Source organism: Myodes glareolus, chromosome 16 (genome assembly GCF_982192425.1).
Source record: "Myodes glareolus chromosome 16, mMyoGla1.1, whole genome shotgun sequence".
Taxonomy (NCBI): Eukaryota; Metazoa; Chordata; class Mammalia; order Rodentia; family Cricetidae; genus Myodes; species Myodes glareolus.
In genome coordinates, this window is record NC_142041.1 from 28,962,350 (window position 1) to 28,984,333 (window position 21,984).

Genomic DNA, 21,984 nt, shown 5'->3' on the forward strand with positions numbered 1-21,984 from the left:
ATACCTGCCCAGTGCCCCCCACTTGAAATGGGTTTCCTCTGTGTAACAGCCTTGGCTGTCCTAGAACTCGCTTTGCAGGCTGACCTAAAACTCAGAGATCCACCTGCCTCCGAGTGCTGGGATCAAAGGCATGCACCCCCACTGCCTGGCTTGAATATATTTTATACTCTTATCCACCACCCAAATAAAAGACCTGTGACAGAGCTAGAACTAGAAAAACAGTTAACTTTATATCCTCTTATATAATTCATGTGCCTTTTTAAAATTTTTGTTATCTTTAGTTATGTGTATGTGTACATTTGTATGTGGGTATTGCATATGAGAACAGGTATCCAGGGATTGTGAGCTGCCAGACATGGTGCTAGGGACTGAACCCTTCTTCTACAGGAACAGTAGACATTAGATATGTGTAGGAGTGTTTTGCTTGGGTGTGTATGTCTGTACCACGTGCATGCCTGGCCCCCACAGAGGTCAGAAGAGGGTGTCAAGATCCCCTACAACTGGGGTTACAGATGATTGGATGCCATGTGGGTGCTGGGACTCAAACCTTGGTCCTCTGCAAGAACAAGTACTCTTAACCACTGAGCTCTCTTCCCAGCCTGTCTCTTTTAAAATAAAGATACTTTTATTTAGTATGTATACAGTCTGCATGTGATGTGTTCCTGCAGGCCAGAAGAGGGCACCAGATCTCATTAAATGTCTGTGAGCCACCATGTGGTTGCTGGAAACTGAACTCGACCTCTGGAAGAAGCAGTCAGTGCTCTTAGCCTCTGAGCCATCTCTCCGGCCCCCGAGAGTTTTGTACATGTTTTGATCATGTTCATGCCTCCTCCGACTTCTCAGGTCCACCCCTGCCTACCCATCCAACCCACCCAACTTTGTGTCTTTTTTTAAAAACCCATCAAGACCTGTTTGTGCTTCCTAATAATTTTGTGTGTGTGTTCTTCACTAGGGCCTGGTTGACTTCTCAGGGGATACAGTCTTACACAAAACTGCCTCTTCCTCTCCCAGCACCTAACAGTTGCCAGTAGCTCCATGTCTGGGGATAGGATTTGAAGCTAACTCATCTCCATGCTGGGATGGTGACTGGGGCTTGTACAAGTCTCGTGTGTGCTGTCAAAACATGGAGTTCATATGTGCCGCTGCCCTGCTGTCTAGACGATAATCTTGTCATCCTCATCCTAGCTCCTAGGCTCTTTACATCCCCTCTTTTGTAATGGTCCATGAGCTTTGGGAGGGTTGGTGTGCTACCGATAGATGTTCATTCCTCTTGGACTGAGCCCTCTATAATCTCTTACACTCTGTACCCTGGCATATAGAAGGTTGAGAGCAGCACTGGTCTGGGCTACATGCATAAAAACACCTTTTCTTCCTCCACCCAGACTGTATTCTCTTCCTCACCCAAAGGAAGAGGAGGAGGTGCAACAGAGCAGCGCCTAGAGCCGCGACCTTCACACTCAGGAGGTAACGCTGTGTCATGTCCTTGTGGTCTTGAGTGTTCTACACAGAGAAACTGCTCTAGTGACAAACTATAGAAATGACCTAGAAATGATCCCTCAAAGAATAGTCTTACAGACTTAAATATTCAGAAGGCATTTTGACAGCACAACCATTTAGCAAAACAGTAGTGTATGCTCCAGTGGCCTGGGACCTCCTTAGCCATGGCTTAGAGTACCATATTCAGCATTATTATTTTTAAGAATGACACCTAGGGCTGGTGAAATGCCTCGGCAGGTAGGGAGCTGACCACTTTAGCTTGACCTCTAGGACCCATGTGCTAGAAGGAGAGAACTGACCATAATGTTTCCTGACCTTCACACGTGTTATGTGGCACATACCTTCACTACTCAAAAATAAATACATACACATTTATTTACATAGTAAATAAAATGTGTAATAATTGTTTACATTGGACTTTGCAATTCACAAAGCAAGTTTAAATATTTTACCTCGTTTGGTATTTTAACAATATTTCAGATTGTGTGTGTGTAAGCTAGCTTGCAGCCTGTCTGCAGACTACTGTGGCCAACAGTGGCCCAAAGCCAACTCTCTTTTATACACTTATTTTTTTATTCACTTGTGTGTGTGTGTGTGTGTGTGTGTGTGTGTGTGTGTGTGTATGTACACATGTATCTGTGCAGAGCCATACCTGCGGAGGTAAGTGGATTCTGGGGATTGAACTCAGGTCACCAAGCCTGGCTGCAAGCTCCCTTAGCCACTGAAACATCTCACTGCACCCTCCCCTCAAAGCCTGTTCTTTTTATAACTGCTACTAAGATTGGTCTTTACATTGTCAGACAAAGACTATCATAAAAACTACTCAACCAACAAAACAAAAACCAAGAAGACACGTGACACATGGACTCACAGAGCTGGAAACATTCGTTAACTGGTCCTTTTCAGAAATATTGGGGCCGCTTACCTAGAGTGTTGATTCTCTGAACAGTGTTTGAGTTCCAGAAAAGTTACTTGTGAATGAATTTTTCATGTTACCATGTGAATACTAAAATACTCTTTGTAATTTAAAAGGGTTTCTGTGTCTGAAAGTTGTTGGAGTAAAAAATAAATTGTATCTTGTTTTTATTTTTCCCATCCATGTGTGCACAACGAGGTTATACAAGCCCGTGTGTATATGTGTGTAGTGTTTCTCGAAGGGTGGACACACACGTTGGTGAAGATTGCTTCTTGGTGCTGTGGGTTGAGCAGTGTTCCCTGCCTGCTAGGCAAATGCTGTGCGCCAGCATCACATCCCAGCAATGGTGTCTCTGCAGAGGGTTCTCTGGAAAGGCGCTGTTTGCTATATTCTCTTCAGTCTAGTGGGAATTTTTTCTGACCAGGAGCACACATTATTTTTATATGTGGAATATGAGGAAATGTCCTCCATCCCGCTTGGAGTGGGTCTGACCTGGGTGAGTGTAAACGATCGAGTTAGAGTTCTGTGTTTAAATTCACCGCTCTATGTGTGGTGTTTATGATAAAGGGCATGGCCTTTCCTGCCGTGTCACCCTTGCGACAGGAAGCCAAAACCCACCTGCATCGCACATGTACCTGTTCAAGCAGGTAGCTTAGGCCTTATTCCTGAGACTGGCCGCTGTTTCCTACTCTTCCAGACCTTTGGACATAGTCTTGTGTCTCTCAGGAGTAGAAGGCACCCAGTCCACGGTATTGCTGGTCACCCGCACTCCTTGTTCCAGAAATGGCCAAAGCGGTCCATCCTATCTGATCGGAAGGGCTCAGTTTCTAGTATCCACTCGCTTGTCGTCGCCATCTACTGGCCCACTGTGTACTTGCATGGTAGAGCGCTCACCTTTTAAATGACAGCTGAGGTTGCTCTCCAGGGGTCTCCAGGGTTGGCTTTTGCCAGCTGTCTGCACAGGAACCCTGAGCTTGGTCAATCGAGTCAGCAATAAAAGCCCACTTTGAAACCCAAGACTGGCTATGTCTACTGAATGAGTGCCTGTACTGAGCTGTGTATGTGGGTGCACGGCAGGAAGGCCCCGCCAGCATGTTGGCAGGGCAGAGCCTGTGTGTGGTGTGCAGTCCGACTGTCCACGGTCTTGGAGGTGGGGGGAGTCTGGATCTGAGAGAACTAGTAAAGTCGTAGCGGATACAGTCTAGGAACACTAGGGAAACCGAAGTTTTCCTGCTGGGCTGCTTTTTTCCTTTCCTAGTGTCATTGTTATCATTGCTGTCTTCTTGTTATTACTACTGAAAAAGATTTATTGTGTGTGCATGAGTGTGTCTTGCACGCACACATAAACACGCAAATGCATATGCATCCCTTCCAAAAGGTGAAGAATATGGGGCTTAAGTGATTAAGAGCACCAGTCGCACCTCCAAAGGACCTGAGTTCGAGTACCTGCATCTACACGGTTGGTCACAACTGTCTCTTCTGGCTTTCGGGGGCACTGCAGTCATGTGGATAATATACAAAATGGAGACAAGACACTTAAACACACAAAATAAAGAGGAAAAATAATTTTAAGTGGGGAATATGAATTGTGGAGACCCACCGGTCACCCTTGACCCAGAATCTGGCTGAGAAATGTAATGTCAGTTAACTTAAGAGGCGCCTTCCCACAGCTTCTGAGGACAAGACTGGGAGGGATTCAAGGTAGGTCAAGGGTCACAGGCTCTGGCCAGTAGAAGCTTTTAATGCAATTTTATTGAAAACGAAACCTAAAAACCTACTTAATGGTATTACTTTGAAAAAACGCCTTGCCAATTTCTAAAAGTGAAGCTAAAAGAAAAGAGACCTACATTTCCTTCTTGCGAGCCTGTCTCTCAAAGCATCCCTTGCCCCGAGGGGTGGTTTGGAAATCAGATCCGCCCAGCTTTCTCAGAGCCCAGCGCAGGGCTGGGTGCGGGTAGCGCGGAGGGAGGGAAGCTTGAAGCGGCTTGCAGCGGGTCTGTTCTCAACCGCGGCCGCTCATCCCTCCCACATGTCCAACCTAGTGGGTCTGCGCTGGAGCACGCACCGCTTCAGCCCTGAGACCCTGGCGGGGCTCCAAGCGGTGTAGGCCCTGCTGGAAGGAGCCAGAGGAATGCCTGCTAGGCTGAGCATATTCCGGGGCCGTGTGCAAACGGTGATGCAATTCTCGCAGCTTTCTGGGGGTGGGGGGAAGCCGGGCACTGTAACTCCAAGCCCAGAAGGAAGGTACTCTGTGTGTGTGTGTGTGTGTGTGTGTGTGTGCTGGGACGGGGGTAGGGGAGGGGTGGGGAGGTAGAAATACAATGTCTTTGGCCTTTGACTCCACCCAGGGAAGTGGGAGCAGAAACAACTTTATCGCTCCCTTTGACTTCTCATGTGGTTGAGGTTGGTTTTCTTAGATTCCCGCGTGCCCAGGGTTGAAGTGGGCTGCGTGGGAAGTTGTGAGCTCCCTGCCTGGGGTGCGGGATAGCTACTTGGCAGCAATGTTGTGGAGGCGAAGGGGACTCCAACACGAAGATGCTATGAGTCTTCGGTGCCCATTGTCCCTAAGACGCTGCCAGAGGTACGCAACCTGATGCGGATTTCACAATCACCTCAGGTCGGTGACGCAAGCTCCTTGAGGAGAAAGTCCCGGCTGCTGAGATGGATGGACCCTGGGCTGCTGGGGCTGGGAGTGCCTGACTCACGCTTCTCAGCCCATGCCAGCATTTCCGAGGGAAGCGATGCAGTCTCCCCCACTTCTTCCTCCGCTCGCCCCCTGAAGGCAAGCGTCTCCCCTCCTCCTGCTCATAACTCCTAGGAGATCTCAGCCACAGTCCTGACTCCAACCCTCACACCTGTGGATCTCAAGCTGTTTCCAGCCTTGACCTCATTCCTGAGCCCCTCGCCCACGGAGCCATCCATCCGAGAACTCAGCATCTCCATCTCCTCTCCGCATCTCACACTCATATCCAGAAGGGGTCTTCTTCTGCCTTTAAATTGGACACCGCTCTCAGCGCCGGCTTAGTTTGTTTCTATGTGTGTTCAAGCCTCCATATGCCTCCTCAGTGTGCAGCTTTTTTGGCCTTTCTCATTCCAACTCTATCCCTGTCAATTCCGTTCCTCCTGTGTTGGCCGCTAATGTCTGGCCAAGGGACTAGCCCCATCTTCCTTCAAACACTGTATTCTTCACACTGCCAGAAGGATGTGGGATTCGGCCTCCACCAGGTGGTCATTCCCTTATGAACAAGTGCAAAGCATAAAAAAAACAAAACAAAACAGACACTACCAAGTGTGGGCAAGGACAGCGCAACCCAAGCCCTGGTGCAGGTCCTGGTGGGTGCGGAGGGGAACAACTCTGGAAAGCTAGTTGCATCTGTTAAGGAGGGAAATACAAAACCCACAGCCCAGTGAGACTACTGCGAGATTCAAACCCAGCAAATACCGAGCAGTGGTCTCAACTTGTGGGTCACGACCCCCTGGGGGAGTCAAACAACCCTTTCCCCTAAGACCGTTGGAAAGCACCGATATTTACATTATGATTCATAACAGCAGTAATAAAAGTAATTTTATGGTTGGGAGTCAGCACATGAGGAGCTGTATTAAAGAGTTGCAGTGCATTGGGAAGGTTGAGAACCACTGCGCTAGAGCATCACAGGGCACTGCGAAAAGGTGCTGTCCATAGATGGGACCTTACAGTGCAGCAAGAAGAAACCCGGCTTGTGTGTACTAAAATAAGTCACATACGTGGGTAAGATGGGAGAGTCTCTGGTGTAGCCAGGAGGGTGTTTTGTCTGTGTGCACAGAGTTTTTGAGAGGGGCCACCATGAATTTCAGAAGTTTTAGCATCAATTTGTATCTTTTAAAAATTATTTTCATGATTTTTAAATTGTGCATATATGTATATATGTGGGTGACTGTGTGCCCAAGAGCGCAAGTGCCCTCTGTATCCAGAAGAGGGTGCCAGATCCCCTGGAGCTGAAGTTATAGGTGACTGTGAGCTGCCTGACATGACCGCTGGGAACCAAACTCAGGTCCTCCGCAAGAGGAGCAAGTGCTCTTTAACTTCAGAAACCATCCCTTCAGCCCCAACAACTGTAGCGTGTGTGTGTGTGTGTGTGTGTGTGTGTGTGTGTGTGTGTGTAACATGAGGGCCGGCTTGTTGGAGTTTCTGTCCCACCCAGTACCCCACAGCCGGCAAGCCCCAAAGAAAATCACACAGAGATCTCCATAAGTTATAAAACTGATTGGCCCTTTAGCTCAGGCCATTTATTAGCTCTTGTAGCTTATATTAACCCATTATTCTTATCTATGTTAGCCACATGGCTCAGTACCTTTTCCAGTGGGGCAGGTTACATCTTGCTTCTCCGTGGTCTGGACAGGAATGGGAGGAATGGGCTTCCTCCTTCCTAGCATTCTCCTGTTCTCATCGCCCCGCCTCTACTTCGCGTCTGGTTGACCCGCCTATACTTCCTGCCTGGCCAATCAGCATTTATTTAAAACATGATTGACAGAATACAGACAATTCTCCTGCACCGTGTGTGTGTGTGTGTGTGTGTGTGTGTGTGTGTGTGTGTGTGTGTGTTTAAAATTATTTCTGGGCTGTGGTGGTGTATGCCTTTAATCCCAACATTTGAGAGGTAGAGGCAGGCAGATCTCTGAATTTGAGGCCGGCCGGTCTATAGACAGGGCTGTTACACAGAGAAACTCTGTCTTGGAAAAACAAAATAAAACAAAAATCCAAGATTATTTATTTTATATGTATGGCTGTTTTGTCTGCATGTCTGTCTGTGCGTCATGTGTTGGATCTCCTGGAATTTGAGTTGCAGATGGTTGTGAACAACAGTGTGAGTACTGGGAACTGAATTCAGGCCCTCTGGAAGAGCTCCTAACTACCAAGTCATCTCTACAGTCCCAACATCTATTTTTTACTCCCCCCACCCCCGATCTCCTCCTTTTATTTCTCAGGGTCTCACTATGTAGCCTAGATGGCCTTTGTCTCCGGATCCTCCCGTCTCTGCCTCCCAAGTGTTGGGATTCCCCATGTCCCTGGCGCTGATGGTTTCCTCGTCTGGCGCTGTTTCCATAGGTGTGGTCAGTTCTGAGAAGTCTGGCCGTATATCATTCGTACTTCCATGGAAACTCACTAGACCCGCCTTCCCCCACGTACACACCGACAGAAAGCCTGCCGCCTACTCCCGAAGCCCATGCCCAGAGGAGACCCCTGCAGAACTGGGGACGGACTAAGCTCTCCAGGGTGCTCACAGTCGGCCAGGCCTTTCCATCCATGCCTTCTCTGCCTGCCGTCTAGACCACTCCTGGTTCTGCTGTGTCCTGGAGGTCTTTGTGTCTTCAGCATGGAGCGTCTCTATGTGGTTCTGTCTGAGGTTTCCACCTTCTCCTCCACGCATGACTCCTCCCTGCCTCCCAGCTCGGGTCTCTGCTTGCCTGTAATTCCTTAAAGGGAAACCCGAGGGGTGGTACGAATGGTGTCTCTTTCACCTTTGTAAAACCCCCTGGGGCCAAATCTGTGCCTGTTACGGGTGCCTCAGCTAATGAGTGTTTGACAAATGATCGCATGTGCGTTCACAGTTAAGCTGTCATCCGTCCTGCCAGAAAGCCAAGGCATGCAGTGTGTCAAAAAAAAAAAAAAAAAAAAAAAGCCCCTTTAGAAGTCAACACAGCATCCTGCCGGCCCTTCATGGGCTGCTGCTGACAACCCGGTAGATGGAACTGTGTTCTGCAGTATTGTGGGCGTGTCCAATTAGACTCGGTGAGACCGAGCTGCCCTTCTAACATGAATAAACCGTGCAAATATGTGGTTAATGACCATGTCGCTCCGTGTCAGTTCCTAATCCCAGATAATTAGCAGATAGATAATTGGTGAAAGAATGGGAGGTGCTGACAGACATCCCATCACTTGGGTGAAGTTAATGATCCTCCGTGGATTAAGACCCACCCTCTGGGAGTGTTGATGGCTCCTTTTGAAAGGGCCAGGATCCAAGAAGAGGTGTCAAGAACTCCAGCTCGGGGCGTGGCATCAGAACTAATTTCCTGAGCTGCTTCCGGGAAGGTGGGTGGACAGATGCAGGGCAGCAAGCCTGGGACAGGCGGCTAGGGGTCCAGTGCTGATCACACCCTACTGAAGCCCCCGTTGGCCCTTCTCCCTGGGTTTTGCCAAGTCGGGAAGGCTGCAGTGTGAGACTATGTAGTAAACCAGAGTTTCCAAGGTGGCCTCTCTAATTTAGAAAATAGACTTTTTTTTTCCTGCTGTCAATTTATTTGGGTAGTTTGACTGGATGAGAGAGCCTGTCGAAGAAATATTTGGGGGATGAAAAGAGACATCTGAAACTGGGCAGTGGTGGTGCACGCCTTTAATCCCAGCACTTGGGAGGCAGAAGCAGGCGGATCTCTTATGAGTTCTAGGACAGCCTGGTCTACAAGAGCTAGTTTCCAGGACACCCAGGGCTGCACAGAGAAACCCAGTCTTGAAAAAAAAAACCCAAAATGTGTGTGTATGTGTGTGTGTGTGTGTGTGTGAGAGAGAGAGAGAGAGAGAGAGAGAGAGAGAGAGAACTGAGATGTGAGCCAGTAGGGCTTCCAAGTGACCCGATGCAGGGCCTGTTAGCTGTCTACCACCATGATGTGTTCATTGGGATCCTTTGTGTTCAGTCATCCCTGGGAGGTGATGCTCAGACTGGACTCTGCTTCCAGGGCCTGTTGCCTGCCCCTGGGAGTCGGGGAGGTGATTTTCACCTGAATGCGGTTGTGGGTGATGTGGGTGTGTCATGTCTGGGCCTGGACCCCAGTACCCACTGCCTTTTGTGGAGGTCATTTCTCTTTGCTGCCTGGATTTCTAGGAAGGCAGGGAGCTAAACCCAAATCACCACACAGAGCAAAGGGACACAGGCATCCATTCGCATGGGTAGGCCATAAATCTCATTAAGTCAAAAACGTGAAATTCTCTTACAGCATTTAGAGATGCCCTGGGTGCCTGGAGAAGTGGGAAGTCAGTTTGTTTCTGTGGGGCTGATTCTGAGAATTTGAAAGGGAGATCAGTTACAATTAAAAGCTTTGGATACTGTGAGCTAAGGTGACCGTATAAAGCACTAAGGCGGCACTGATCTCGGCAACGTGCAACCACGGCAAAACGTAAGAAAATAAACTATCTGACCAAGCAGGCAGGCAGGCAAGGTGGTCTTCATAAAGCAACTCGAAGGTTGAAAGCTTTTTGCCATTTGTTTTGAGAGACAGGACCTTACTATGTAGCCCAGGCTGGCCTTGCTCTCCTGCCTCAGTCTCCCCATTGCTGGGGACACACATGTGTGCCACCACAAAACTGATGATGAAGAAGGAAAAAAAAAACCCATATTACCAGACAAGAACCAAAGGAACACAAAGTGATTGGACCCTGCCCCACCTCCAGAGGCTTAGTCCAGTGGTTTCCATAAGGGGCGGCCTTGGAATCTGACAGTGTCTGGAGACCTTTGCCACATCCCTCTGGAGGGGGTGGGGACTGTCATCTTGAGGACAACACCAGAGAGGCTGCCCCGTGTCCTACCACACATAGACTCATTCACCAAAGTGTTACCTGGCTCCGAACACCAGTAGTGTGGAGGGTTGAAAGTTCTGGTTTCATGGTTCCCTAAGAACCGAGGGTAATGGTGTGATCCTCTGCAGGTTCCAGATTTCCAGAGATAATGAGCACCGAGCAGTGCTGTCGTCGCATGGGAAAGAACCTATCTGAGGGGATTCTGCCAAAGCCCTGGAGTGAGTGGGTGTAAGTAAGCTACGGGTCAGATTGCTCCATGGGCCACATGGGGAGAGAGAAACATTGCGGAAATGCTGAAGCCTGAGGAGAACAGTGGTGAATGCCAGCTGTGGGCAATGCCAACCAGGGACCCTGGGCAGCAGGTTTGGCGATACTTGGTAATGTGAGGGGTAAAATCCAGCCTAGGACAAGAGGAAGAGATGGATATGATCTGAGTGTTGTATTGGAGAATGGTTTTGATTCCAACTGTCCTTCTGGGATTTTGTTTGTTTGTTTGTTTGTTTTTTAAACAGTATCTCACTCTGTAGTCCAGTATGATCTGAAAATTGTGGCAATCCTCCTGCCTCACCATTCCAAATACCAGGATTACAGACATGAATCAACACGCCTGGCCAAAACTTTACAATTTTTGAAAGAGATTTATTTTTATTTCTATTTCTCTCTCTCTCTCTCTCTCTCTCTCTCTGTGTGTGTGTGTGTGTGTGTGTGAGTGAGAGAGAGAGAGAGAGAGAGAGAGAGAGAGAGAGAGAGAGAGCACGTGAGTGCAGGTGTCCTTGGAGGCCAGAAGAAGGCACGAGCTCCCTTGGAGCTGGAGTTACAAATGGCTGTCTGACATGGGTGCTAAAAGGGAACTCTGCTTGTCTGGAAGAAAAGGAAGGGCTTGTAACAGGGGAGCCGCCTCTCTAGCCCCTTCATCTAATATATATATTGGGTCTGGGGATAGCAATCTTGAACCTGCTGTAACTTTCTTTTATTTTCTTTCTTTTTTTTTTTCTCCTTCAGAAATTTCCCTTAAGGTTCAGGTTTGGATACAATGTTGTGTGACCATGTTGTCCACTTAGGGGCACCAATCACGCAGATGGTCATGTACACAGAGGCCTTGTTCTGGAACCCCTGGTCCAACTAGCTACGCCTCCATCATTGAAAAACTATGGAGGTTCAAGAGGATGGAACTTAAGGGAAACATGGAACCCAGTGGTCAGAGTCCCTTCTTGAGCTCAAGAGGCTGGTTAGGGTCCTATTCTACAGGCACTAGTCAGACCTCTCTGGGCCCAATGTTCTTAGTAAAGTGTGTGTGTATGTGTGTGTGTGTGTGCATAGGTCAGAGGTCAATCTTGAATGTTATTCCTCAGGTGCCACCCCCTTTATTTTTGAGAGAGGGTCTCTCATTGGCCTGGAACTCATCCACTGGTCTAAGCTGGTTGGCCAGTGAGGGAATCCCCAGAACCCACCTGTCTCCATCTCCCCCACGCTAGAATAACAAGTATTTGTCACTATACAGGGCTCTCTAAAAACATGGGTTTGAGGGGTTGAGTTCAAGTTCTCACACTGTGACAAGCACTGAGCTCTCCCCCTAGGCCCACAAATATTTTTGAGGAGATATATCATGCACACAAGAGGAGGAATAGACACAACACTCACCTCCATCACCATGTAAACTGATTTTCCCAGAGAAATAGTCTCACATGGCGAAGACTCCTCTGCTGACTGACTGGAACTTCATGACCGTAAAGAGTTGGGATGTTATGGATTCAGACATCTTCGACTCTCTTGGTCCCACTAGTGGCCACTTCACAGCCACCTTGAGTCTGACCCAATGTCCTTTCCACTCTCAGGTAAAGCCTTGAGGTGTATTAACTTAGGAGACACTAGCCTCCTGGCCCAAAACCCGAGACTGTCACCTGAACCTGTCACAGACTGACTCCTCTTTGCTCTGACCTGCCCACCAGCTGTCACCACCGGGTGGGGGGGACATTTGTTCAGTGCCTGGGCCCTGGTCACTCGTGTTTGGCGGAGACTAAATTTTCTCGTATTCCCTTTGAGGGTTACAGCTGTGTTTTGACTACTTGCTTGGCATCATATGAATCTTCTTTTAAAAGATTTATCTAGGGGCTGGAGAGATGGCTCAGAGGTTAAGAGCATTGCCTGCTCTTCCAAAGGTCCTGAGTTCAATTCCCAGCAACTACATGGTGGCTCACAACCATCTGTAATGGGGTCTGGTGCCCTCTTCTGGCCTGCAGGCATACACACAAACAGAATATTGTATACATAATAAATAAATAAATATTTTAAAAAAGAAAAAAAAGATTTATCTATTTTTATCTGATGCGTATGAGTGTTTCCTGCATGTATGTATGTGTAGCACACATGTACAGTGTTTTTGGAGGTCAGAGGAGGACGTCAGATTACCTGAAGGTGAAGCTGATTGATAGAAGCCACCATGTGATGCTGGGAACAGAGCCTGTGCCCTCAAGTGCTTTTCACTGCTGAGCCACCTCTCCAGCCCCTCAGGAACCTTCTCGAACTTATCACCCAGCCTAAAGAAAGCAGCATAAACTGACCTTTCCCATATTTCTTTCTGATTCTCTCTCTCCTGACACAAACACCAGCTTGTTGGAACTAATCAGTTCTTTCTTTTCTTTAAAAAAAAAAAGACTTATCTATTTTTATTTTATGTGCATTGGTATTGTGCATGCACGTCTGTCTGGATCCTCTGGAACTGGAGTCAAGGACCGTTGCGAGCTGCCATGTGGGTGTTGAAAATTGAACCTGGGTCCTCTGGAAGAGCAGCCAGTGCTCTGAACTGCTGAGCCATCCCGCCAGCCCCTAATCAGTTCTTTCTGTCTGTCTGCCTGTTGTTGTCGTCTTCTTCATCATCATCCTCTTCATCTTTTTCCTCCTCTTCCTCCTCGCCCTTTTCCTCCTCCTCTTCATCACTATTTTTAGTGCTGGGGATTAAACCCAAGGCCTCTAAACTTCTGGGGAAATGCTCCACCCCCTGTCGAATGTGTATTTCTTTAGAGTCCTGCCTCAGTGGTGTGGAGGACAGACATTCTTCAGCTCCTCGGGCACAGTGTTGTTGACAGCAGGTGCCCACTCTGATTGCCTGGGACTGTGTCGGACTAGTTGGCAGATCTTTCTGACATCACTCCCAGAAGCGTGAGCCTCCACGCACGAATGGTGTCCGTTTGCTTCATATATTTCATGCTTTTAACCAACAGAACCATAGCCGTTTCAGTGCCCGCTGTTCACCCTCAACTCTTTCATGGTCCATAAGGAGCAGCGCACAGAGACCCTGTGTGTTCCTTATCCAGCCTTTCCCAGGGTAGTGATGCACTGATCAGGTAAGGCGGATGGTGGCACAGGAAAGGCCGGGTGAACAGTCTCTCTCAGGTCACCATTTCCCATCCATCCTCACTTCTTTCCGCCTGCATCCGTTCCTAGCCCTTGGTAGTCACTAAATTATTTTCCATTCCAATAATTTATTCAATAATTTGTTCCATGTGGGCTGGAGAGGTGGCTCAGCAGTTAAGGGCATGCACTCACTTGCGGAGGGCCTGAGTTTGGTCTCCAGCACTCATGTCAGGCGGCTCACAACTGACTATTCTCCAGCTTCAGCAGAATCTGCAAACCTCTTCTGACCTCCACAGGCATCCCCTACCTGACGTGTGTACACCAGCATACAACACACAGACACACAGTTAAAAATAAAATAAAAAATGTGTAAAGTCAGGTGCGGCACACACTTGTAATCCTACTACTTGGGGGGCTAATAAGGCAGGAGGATTGTCAAGTCTAAGCCAGCCTGGGCTACATATGGAGATAATGTCTCAAACAAACCAATGAAACAAACAGTTTGTAAACAGTCATGAAGCATGTGATCTATTGAAACTGGCCTTTAAGATAGCATTATCCTCCTGAAATTACAGGCAATTGTGTGCCAGTAATTTATTCCTTTTCCTTGCTGAGTTATGTTCCATGGTATGGATGTTTCATGGTTTATCTATTGTGTTGAAGAACATGAGTTATTTTTTCTTCCAGTTAAAAAGTGTCTATTAACTACGCAGGTCCAGAACTAGGGTTATGAGTTGGCCTAACCCAACATCACCCCGTCTATGATCTGCTGGAGCACGTGAGGGGCTGGTCCTGCAGATCCAAAGCTGTAGGATCTCCATGACACAGGGCAACAACAGGATATCCAAGAGGATCCCAGTGAGGGCCCAGCACCGATGGTGTAGCAGAAGCCAGAGGCCTCAAAACAGACCAGTGACTCTTTGCAATGAACACTTGCAAGTAAAGATGTATGGATAAAAGGGTTAACTGTGTAACTCACTGTGCCATACTGCAGCTTCCATGGCAAGATTTTTCTTTCTTTTTCTTTTTCTTAAATTTTATTTTACTTTACTTTGGTGTGGAGGTTGCAAGGGCAGAGGGCAGATACAAAGGGACGGGGAATGAAGGGGACGAGACGCATGATGTGAAAGACACAAATAATGAATAAAAAGTAAGTTATAATATAATATATTTATTTTTTATTTATATGAATTTGTATGTGTCTGTGTGAGTGCATGTCATGGGTGTGCAGGTGCCCACAGAAGCCAGCAAAAGGCATCACATCCACTGAAGCTGGAGTTACAGATGCTTGTGAGCCATCCAACACGGGTTCTGGGAACCAAACTGGACTCTTGTGGAAGTAAGTGTAGCAGGTGCTTACAGCCGCTGAGCCCTCGCTCTAGCTATTCCATTCCCCTCCTCTTTGATATTTTGCTAATATGACCAAAGCAACTATAAACATTCATGAACTTTTCTTAAGATTTATTTATTTTTTATGTGCGTTGGTGTTTTGTCGGCACGTATGTCTGTGTGAGCGAGTTGGATCCCCTGGAACTGGAGTTGCAAGCAGCTGTGAGCTGCCGTGTGGGTGCTGGGAATTGAACCTGGGTCTTCTGGAAGAGCAGTCAGTGCTCTTAAGCCCTGAGCCATCTCTCATGAACTGTTTCTAGCGTGGAAAAAAAAATCTTTTTTTCTAGAATGAATGACCAGGAGTTTGAATGTTGAGTCATGCGGTGGTTCCGTTTGGGCTTCCGGGAGCTGCCAAGCCGAGTGGCCTTCCCACTTTGAACTCCCACATCCCTGTCTGAGTGAGCAGTCTCTGGCTCCTTGCCAGCTTCTGTTGGCGTCACTGCTTTTATCTGTGGTTTTGATTTGCACTCACCCGTTGGCTGACAATGCTGCCCCTCTCTTCACGGGTCCTTTTCTGTCCTCTAGATGAGAACATCTCCGTGTCTTCTACCCACCCTTAGTGGGAATGTTTGTCTTCTGACTGCTGATCTTTGAGATCGGTCCGTAGATTCTAGAAGGGAGTCCTTTGTCAAATGTGTGGGTTTCAGATATTTTCTCCCTCTCTGTAGCTTTTCTTTTTTCTCTTTTTAAAAGATTTATGTATTTATATGCCTGCAGGTGTGTTTGCCATGTATTTACCCATGGGAGCCAGGAGGGGGCGAGAGATCCCCAGGAGCTGGAGTCGTGAAGCTCCCTGTGGTCGCTGAGAATGGAACTGGAGTCTCCTCAAGAGCAAAATTTGCGTGCACTTAGCCACTAGGTCATCTCTCCAACCTCCTCTCCCCATCCCCGGTTCCTCTGGATAGCGCCTGCTGTCCTGGAACTTGCTCTGTAGACCAGGCTGACCTGGAACTCAGAGGTCTGCCTGCCTCCCGAGTGCTGGGATCAAAGGTGCATGCCACCACCACTCATTGGCTTCTGTGATTCTTTTGCAAACAGTCCCTCTGCCCTTTTATCTACTGCAGAGTCATCTTCCCCACATCAGCAAACCTTTCTCTAAGATTCTGATAGAGATAATGTTCACCCCGCATATTAATTTGGGGCTAATGCATACCTTCATGTGTTGAATTTCCTAAGCCTGAGCATGGTGTGTCTCCATTCATTCAGACTTCCTTCGTTAGCACCACGTGGTTTTCAGTCTAGGAGTTCTCATATCCTCTGATAGATGTGTACACTACAGTTATTTTGTTTGTCTGGTAAGGGTCTTTTGCTTTATTTATATACTTGTTTATTATCCTCTTTTCTCTCTCTCTCTCTCTCTCTCTCTCTCTCTCTCTCTCTCTCTTTTTTAGAATCCTGTTATGCAGTCAAGGTTGGCCTGGAATTCCCTGTGTTGATTAGGCTGGCCTCAGAATTTTATTGTTCTTCCTGCTTCTGCTTCTCAGATACCAGGATGACAGGTACGTGCCACCACATCTGACTAGTTTTATATTTTTAAATTTTTAAGTGTATTTTTTGTTTCTTATAAGTTTCTGGACTTAGTTATTAGTCCTCAGTGTGTGAGGGGGGAGAGAAAAGGGAGGGAGGGAAGGTGGGAGAGAGAGAGAGAGAGTATTGAGTGTGTATGTGTGTGCCTTGTGGTGTGGGTGTGTTCAGTATGCGTGCAAGAGCGCATAGGGTCTGGGACTCTGAACTCAGGACCTCCTGTTTATCATCAGGCATTTCATTGACCGAGCCATCTCCCCAACAATTACCTCCTGAAGGTAATTTTCTTTTGAGTCAGGGTCTTCCTTTGTAGCTCTAGCTAGACTTGGAACTAACTCCCTTTGGAGATAAGCAGACCTCAAACTCCAATAATTCTCTTGCTCAGGGCTTCTGGGACCTGAGATTAGCAGCATCGAGCACCACTCCTGGCTTTAGGAGGCTTCAACAACCACTTTCTAATCTGAGTGCCCCTTCTCTTCTCCACATCCTTTCTGCTACGCTTAGGTGGTTTAGCACTGTCTTGGAGAACAGCGGCCATCTTTGCCTTGGGACGCTGAACAAAGAAATACTGCCAGTCTTTCATCATTCACAACCCCGGCTGTGGGGTTTGTGCCTGTTCTCCATCAAGTTGAGGAAGTTTCCCCATTTCCTTGTTTTCTGAGGGGTTTTCTCCCTTCATGAATAGGCATTGATCTTGTGAAATGCTTTTCCTCAAATTGCAGATATAATCGTGTGATTTTCTTTGTCTGGTAATATGGTAGGTGATATTGTTTTTACATTATGAATGTCTTGTTTCATGAATGGAGTAGAGAGAACTCAATTGACCACAGTTTAATTTGAGTCAAAGTTTTCAGGATTGCATTCGTCTTTGTATTGAAGACTGATTGCAGGTTTTGCTTGAAGTCTGTTATAATCTGTCTGACCATACACAAGTTGGAAGCGAGTGAGCACTCCAGAGGGAGCACGATCTGATTGATTTGTGTGTGTGTGTGACAGAGTTTCTCTGTAGCTTTGAAGTCTGTCCTGGAACTCGCTCTTGTTGATCAGGCTGGCCTCGAACTCACAGAGATCCTTCTGCCTCTGCCTCCCGAGTGCTGGGATTAAAGGCGTGCGTCACCACCGTCTGGCTGATTTATTTTTTAATACTGAGCCAGCCTGAGGTAGTTTAATATTCAGCCATCTCAGATAAACTCTGATCTGTGATAGTGTACAATTCTTTGTGTACTGCCATATTCTATTTGCAAATGCTTTGTTTAAGGCTTTTTCATCTGTACCTATGGAGTGTTAGGAATTTTCAGTTTTCTGGTTTTGTATTATGTTTTTAAAAACATTTCACATACATGAGAATGGGCCTTTATTTACTTACTTACTTACTTAGTTAGTTACTTATCTGTGTGTGCTGGTTCTCTCCTTTGACCACGTGGAGAATCCAGCTCAGTGGCCAGGCGTGGGAGCAGGCATCTTTACCTGCTGAGCCATCTCACTGACCCTGTTGTACTGTGTTTATGTAGTCTCGGTGTCCGAGTCATTCTAGTGTCCCAAAATGAGATGGGATATATATTCTACTTTTGGGAAGAACTACTGTCAATTGTTGTTAATTAGTTAATTCTTCAAACAGTTGGTAGAGTTTCCTCAGGAAACTCATACAATTGTAGACATTTCATTTTAGGAATTAAATAAAATTGTGTGTAGTTATATGTGTGTGTGTGTGGTTATATGTGCAGTTATATGTGGTTATGTGTGTATATGTGTGATTAGGTGTGCACGTGCACGTGGTTGTGTGTGTATGGTTACATGTGTGATTATGTATGTGTGTAGTTACATATGTGTGTGATTGTGTGTGTGGTTATGTGTATATGTAGCACAATTAATAAAAACCCAGAGATGGAATATTGGGGTTCAACCTGAAGATCAGAAAAGCAAAGCAGCCAGCCACTGGCTTTTATCTCTCTCTCAGTCTGAAATGTGATACTGCCTCCAGGAATCTTAGAGTGAGACTGTCTGAGAGCTGTCTCCTCCTGTTTTCTATTTCTCTTTAGGGCTGGGATTAAAGGCATACACTACTACCACCCAGTTTCTATGGCAACTAGTGTGGCTACTGGGATTAAAGGTGTGTGTCACCACTGACACACACAGGTCAGTGTGTGACAGGTCTTTAAGGCTGATCAGTGTGGCTGTTTTACTCTCTCAACTTCAGGCAAGCTTTATTTATTAAAAACTACAAATGAAATATCATTCCATGTGTAGTTATGTGTGTATGTGTGATTATGTGCATGTGTGTGGTTATGTGTGCATGTGGTTGTGTGTGTGTATGGTTACATATTTGTGTGGTTATGTATGTGTGTAGTTATGTATGTGTGGCTCTGTATGTGATTATGTAAGTAGTTACGTGTGTATGGTTATATGTGTGTGTGTGGTTATGTATTGTGTAGTTATGTATGTGTGTGGCTATATGTGGGTGGCTATGTGTGTATGTGGTTATATGCATATGTGTAGTTATGTATGTGTGGTTGTGTGTGTGTGGTTGTGTGAGTAGTTATGTGTGTGTGATTATGTGTGTAGTTATGTGTGTTTATTTGTGTGTGTGTGGTTATGTATGTATGTGGTTATGTGTGGTCATGTATATGTGTGTACATGTGTGGTGGCACATATGTGTCTGTGCACATGAGCAGAGCCAAAGGGAAATGTCAGCTCTTCTCTTTACTTCTCTCTGAACATGGGACCCACTGTTTTCCAGCGAGGCTGACAGGCACTGAGCTGGGCCATCCTCCTGTCCCACTGTAATGGGACAGGTTCTGGGACCATAAACTCAGGTTTACTTGCATGAGAAGCATTCTTACACACTGCCCCATCTTTCTACTATGGGATTTTTTAAAAATTACAGATTAACTTTTTTACTGAATAGAGGGTTCCTCAGATTGCCCTGTGTTTGGTGAATTGAGGTGGTTTATGCTTTGAGGGATGAGTGCAGCTTCTAAACTCCTCATTTACAGGCTGTGGGGGGCGGGGTTGTAGGATCTCTTGCCATCAGGGATCGTCTCTGCCTTCTTACGGTGGTAACTGTGTCCCCTCTTCTGTTGCTCCTGGCTTATTTTAGATGTTCATCAAATTTATTCTTTTTCCTCACAAGGATCAGCTCCTTGACTTTCTGTGTTATTTTATTCTTCAGTTTCTCTGATTTCTTCTCATGGACACATTTTTCCTCTTTGATGCAGGTTTATTTTGTTTTTTGGTTTTTTTTTCCTCACTTAGGTAGTTCAGGCTAACACTTTGAAACTATTCTTGGAACACATCGGCTGAATCCCATAGATGCTGTATTTTAACATTCATTCACTTTTGCAATTTTTCTTTGGGACATCACTGGTATTTCCTCTTTGGCCCGTGGATTGTTATTATTGGCATGCTGCATGTTTTCCAAATATTTGGTGATTTTAAAAAAGATTTTAATTTTTATTGTATATGTAGGAGCATTTGTCTGCATGGATGTATGTGAGCCGTGAGTTCAGTGCCCTCAGAGACCAGAAGGGGTGTTGGAACTCTGGAAGTGGAGTTATAGACTGTTGTGAGCAGCCACAAGGGTGCTGGGAACCAAATTTGGTCTTCTACAAGAACTGTCACCTTTTGAGCCATCTCTCTAGCCCAGTATTCTGAGCTTTTTTATTGTACTTTTCTTAGAGGAAGTCTGAGAACCTTTCAGAATTCGCTCTGTAGATTCACATCTCTGTTAAGCTGTGGCGGGAGGGCTTCTTCCCTGGTACACTGTATGGTGCATTCTACTGTCTGAACCATACACACCAGAATGACCTGTGTGTGTATGGTGCATTCTACTGTCTGAACCATACACACCGGCATGACCTGTGTGTGTATGGTGCGTTCTTCTGTCTGCACCATACACACACACCTGTGTGTATATGGTGCATTCTACTGTTTGAACCATACACACCAGAATGACCTGTGTGTGTATGGTGCATTCTACTGTCTGAACCATACACACCGGCATGACCTGTGTGTATGGTGCATTCTGCTGTGTGCACCATAAACACCGGAATGACCTGTGTGTGTATGGTGTGTTCTGCTGTCTGAACCATACACACCAGAATGACCTGTGTGTGTATGGTGTGTTCTGCCGTGTGCACCATACACACCGGAATGACCTGTGTGCTCTACCCTTGTGAGGTGGAATGGTCCAGAAATATTGACTAGAAACCTTGCTGGTTTCATTTAATTGTATCCTTTCTGCTTTTCTGTTTAATTGCTCAACCAGTTGTTGAAAGGTAAACACTGAAATCTCTGATTTCTCTCTCTCTTTTCTCACCCTCTCTCCTCTCTCTTTCTTTGAGACAGGGTCTCACTGTTCAGTCCTTGCTGTCTTGGAACTCACCATATAGACAGAGGTTGACCTCAAATTCTTAGAGATATTCTCCTGCCTCTGCTCCTTGAGTGCTGAGACTAAAGGTGGGCACCACACCAGGCATTTTTCTCTTTTTGAGGCAGTGTCTGTGGTCTGGTCTGACAATGTGTGGTCTTCCCTGTGTAGCTGGGGATAGTCTTAATATCTGATGTTCCAGCTCCCTCCTCTGGAGGGCTAGCATGTGTGTGCCACAGTCCCGACTTATAATAGCTTTATATATTAAAATAGCTAATTTTTTGAGACAAGGTGTCTCTCTCTCTCATATATATGAATTCCACCTGGCCCTTTAATTTGCCTCAAGTACTGGGACTACAGGCACAATGCCTGGATCAAAGTCTCTGATTTTACTTGTGAGTTTTTCTCTTCCGTGTTATCCACGTCTGCTTCTCTTATTTGTTCTGATGTCGCACGTTCGGGGTTATTATGTGATTTTAGTTGGCTGACTTGTTTATTATCTTATAATATTCCTCCTTGCCTTAGTTATTTCCTTTGGTCTGTGCTGACCTTATCTGATTTTAGTGCAACTCTCCTTGTTTCTTGTGATCAGTGTGGCACAAGACAGATTTTAGTTTCTTTTACTTTCAGCTGTTTGTGGTATGATGTTTGAAGTGAGACAGTTATGAAGCATTTATCTAGTTATTCTTTGTCAATAAAAACTCAGGAGTCAGATAGCGGGGTAAGAACGAGCAGAGAAGTGACAGAGAAGCAACCAGTGACCTCCTCTCTCTCCTTCCTCCAGCCAAAAAGGCCGAGAATCTTTCTAAGTCCCTCCCTGTGACTTCCTGTATCTCTCTCTCTGTCCTCGGTCCTCCAAAACCTCTATGGCTAATTTTGATCAAGTTATAACTAGTTCAAAGTAAATTTTATTGGTATTTTCAGAAGTTTCAGAATGAGATCAACTATCCCATAACACAGCTATGTCAATTTCTTAAAGCTGCCAAACCACAAATTTGTTGACTTAAAACAATTTTGGAGCCACTAGAGATTGAACCTGGGGCCTTGCACATGGTAGGCAAGCACTCTACCTTGAGCTGTAGCCCCACCCATTTAATTTTTTATTTTATATAGAATCTCATGATGTTACCCAGATTGTCCTTGAATTTGCCATTCTGCTTTAGCATCTACCAAGCCTGGAGAAGACACATTTATTCTGTAGGTCTGAAGTCCAAAATCAGCATCTGTGAGCTAAAATCATCTTCTTAGTAAAGCCATTGACATACCTCTCTAAATTCTTGGGTTCATCCTTACCGTTCCTCATGCCGTATATTCTTCTGCCTGCGTCTCAGGAGGACATTGTGATGACATTTGGGGCTCCCTAGATGATCCAGGACAACCCAATCCTGC

At 46.3% G+C, this 21,984-nt stretch overlaps 1 pseudogene; it reads right to left on the bottom strand.

The window, feature by feature from the left end:
• Positions 1-1,373: 1,373 nt before the first annotated feature.
• Positions 1,374-1,571, bottom strand: LOC125391428 (small nucleolar RNA U3; annotated as a pseudogene).
• Between the last annotated feature and the right edge of the window lie 20,413 nt (positions 1,572-21,984).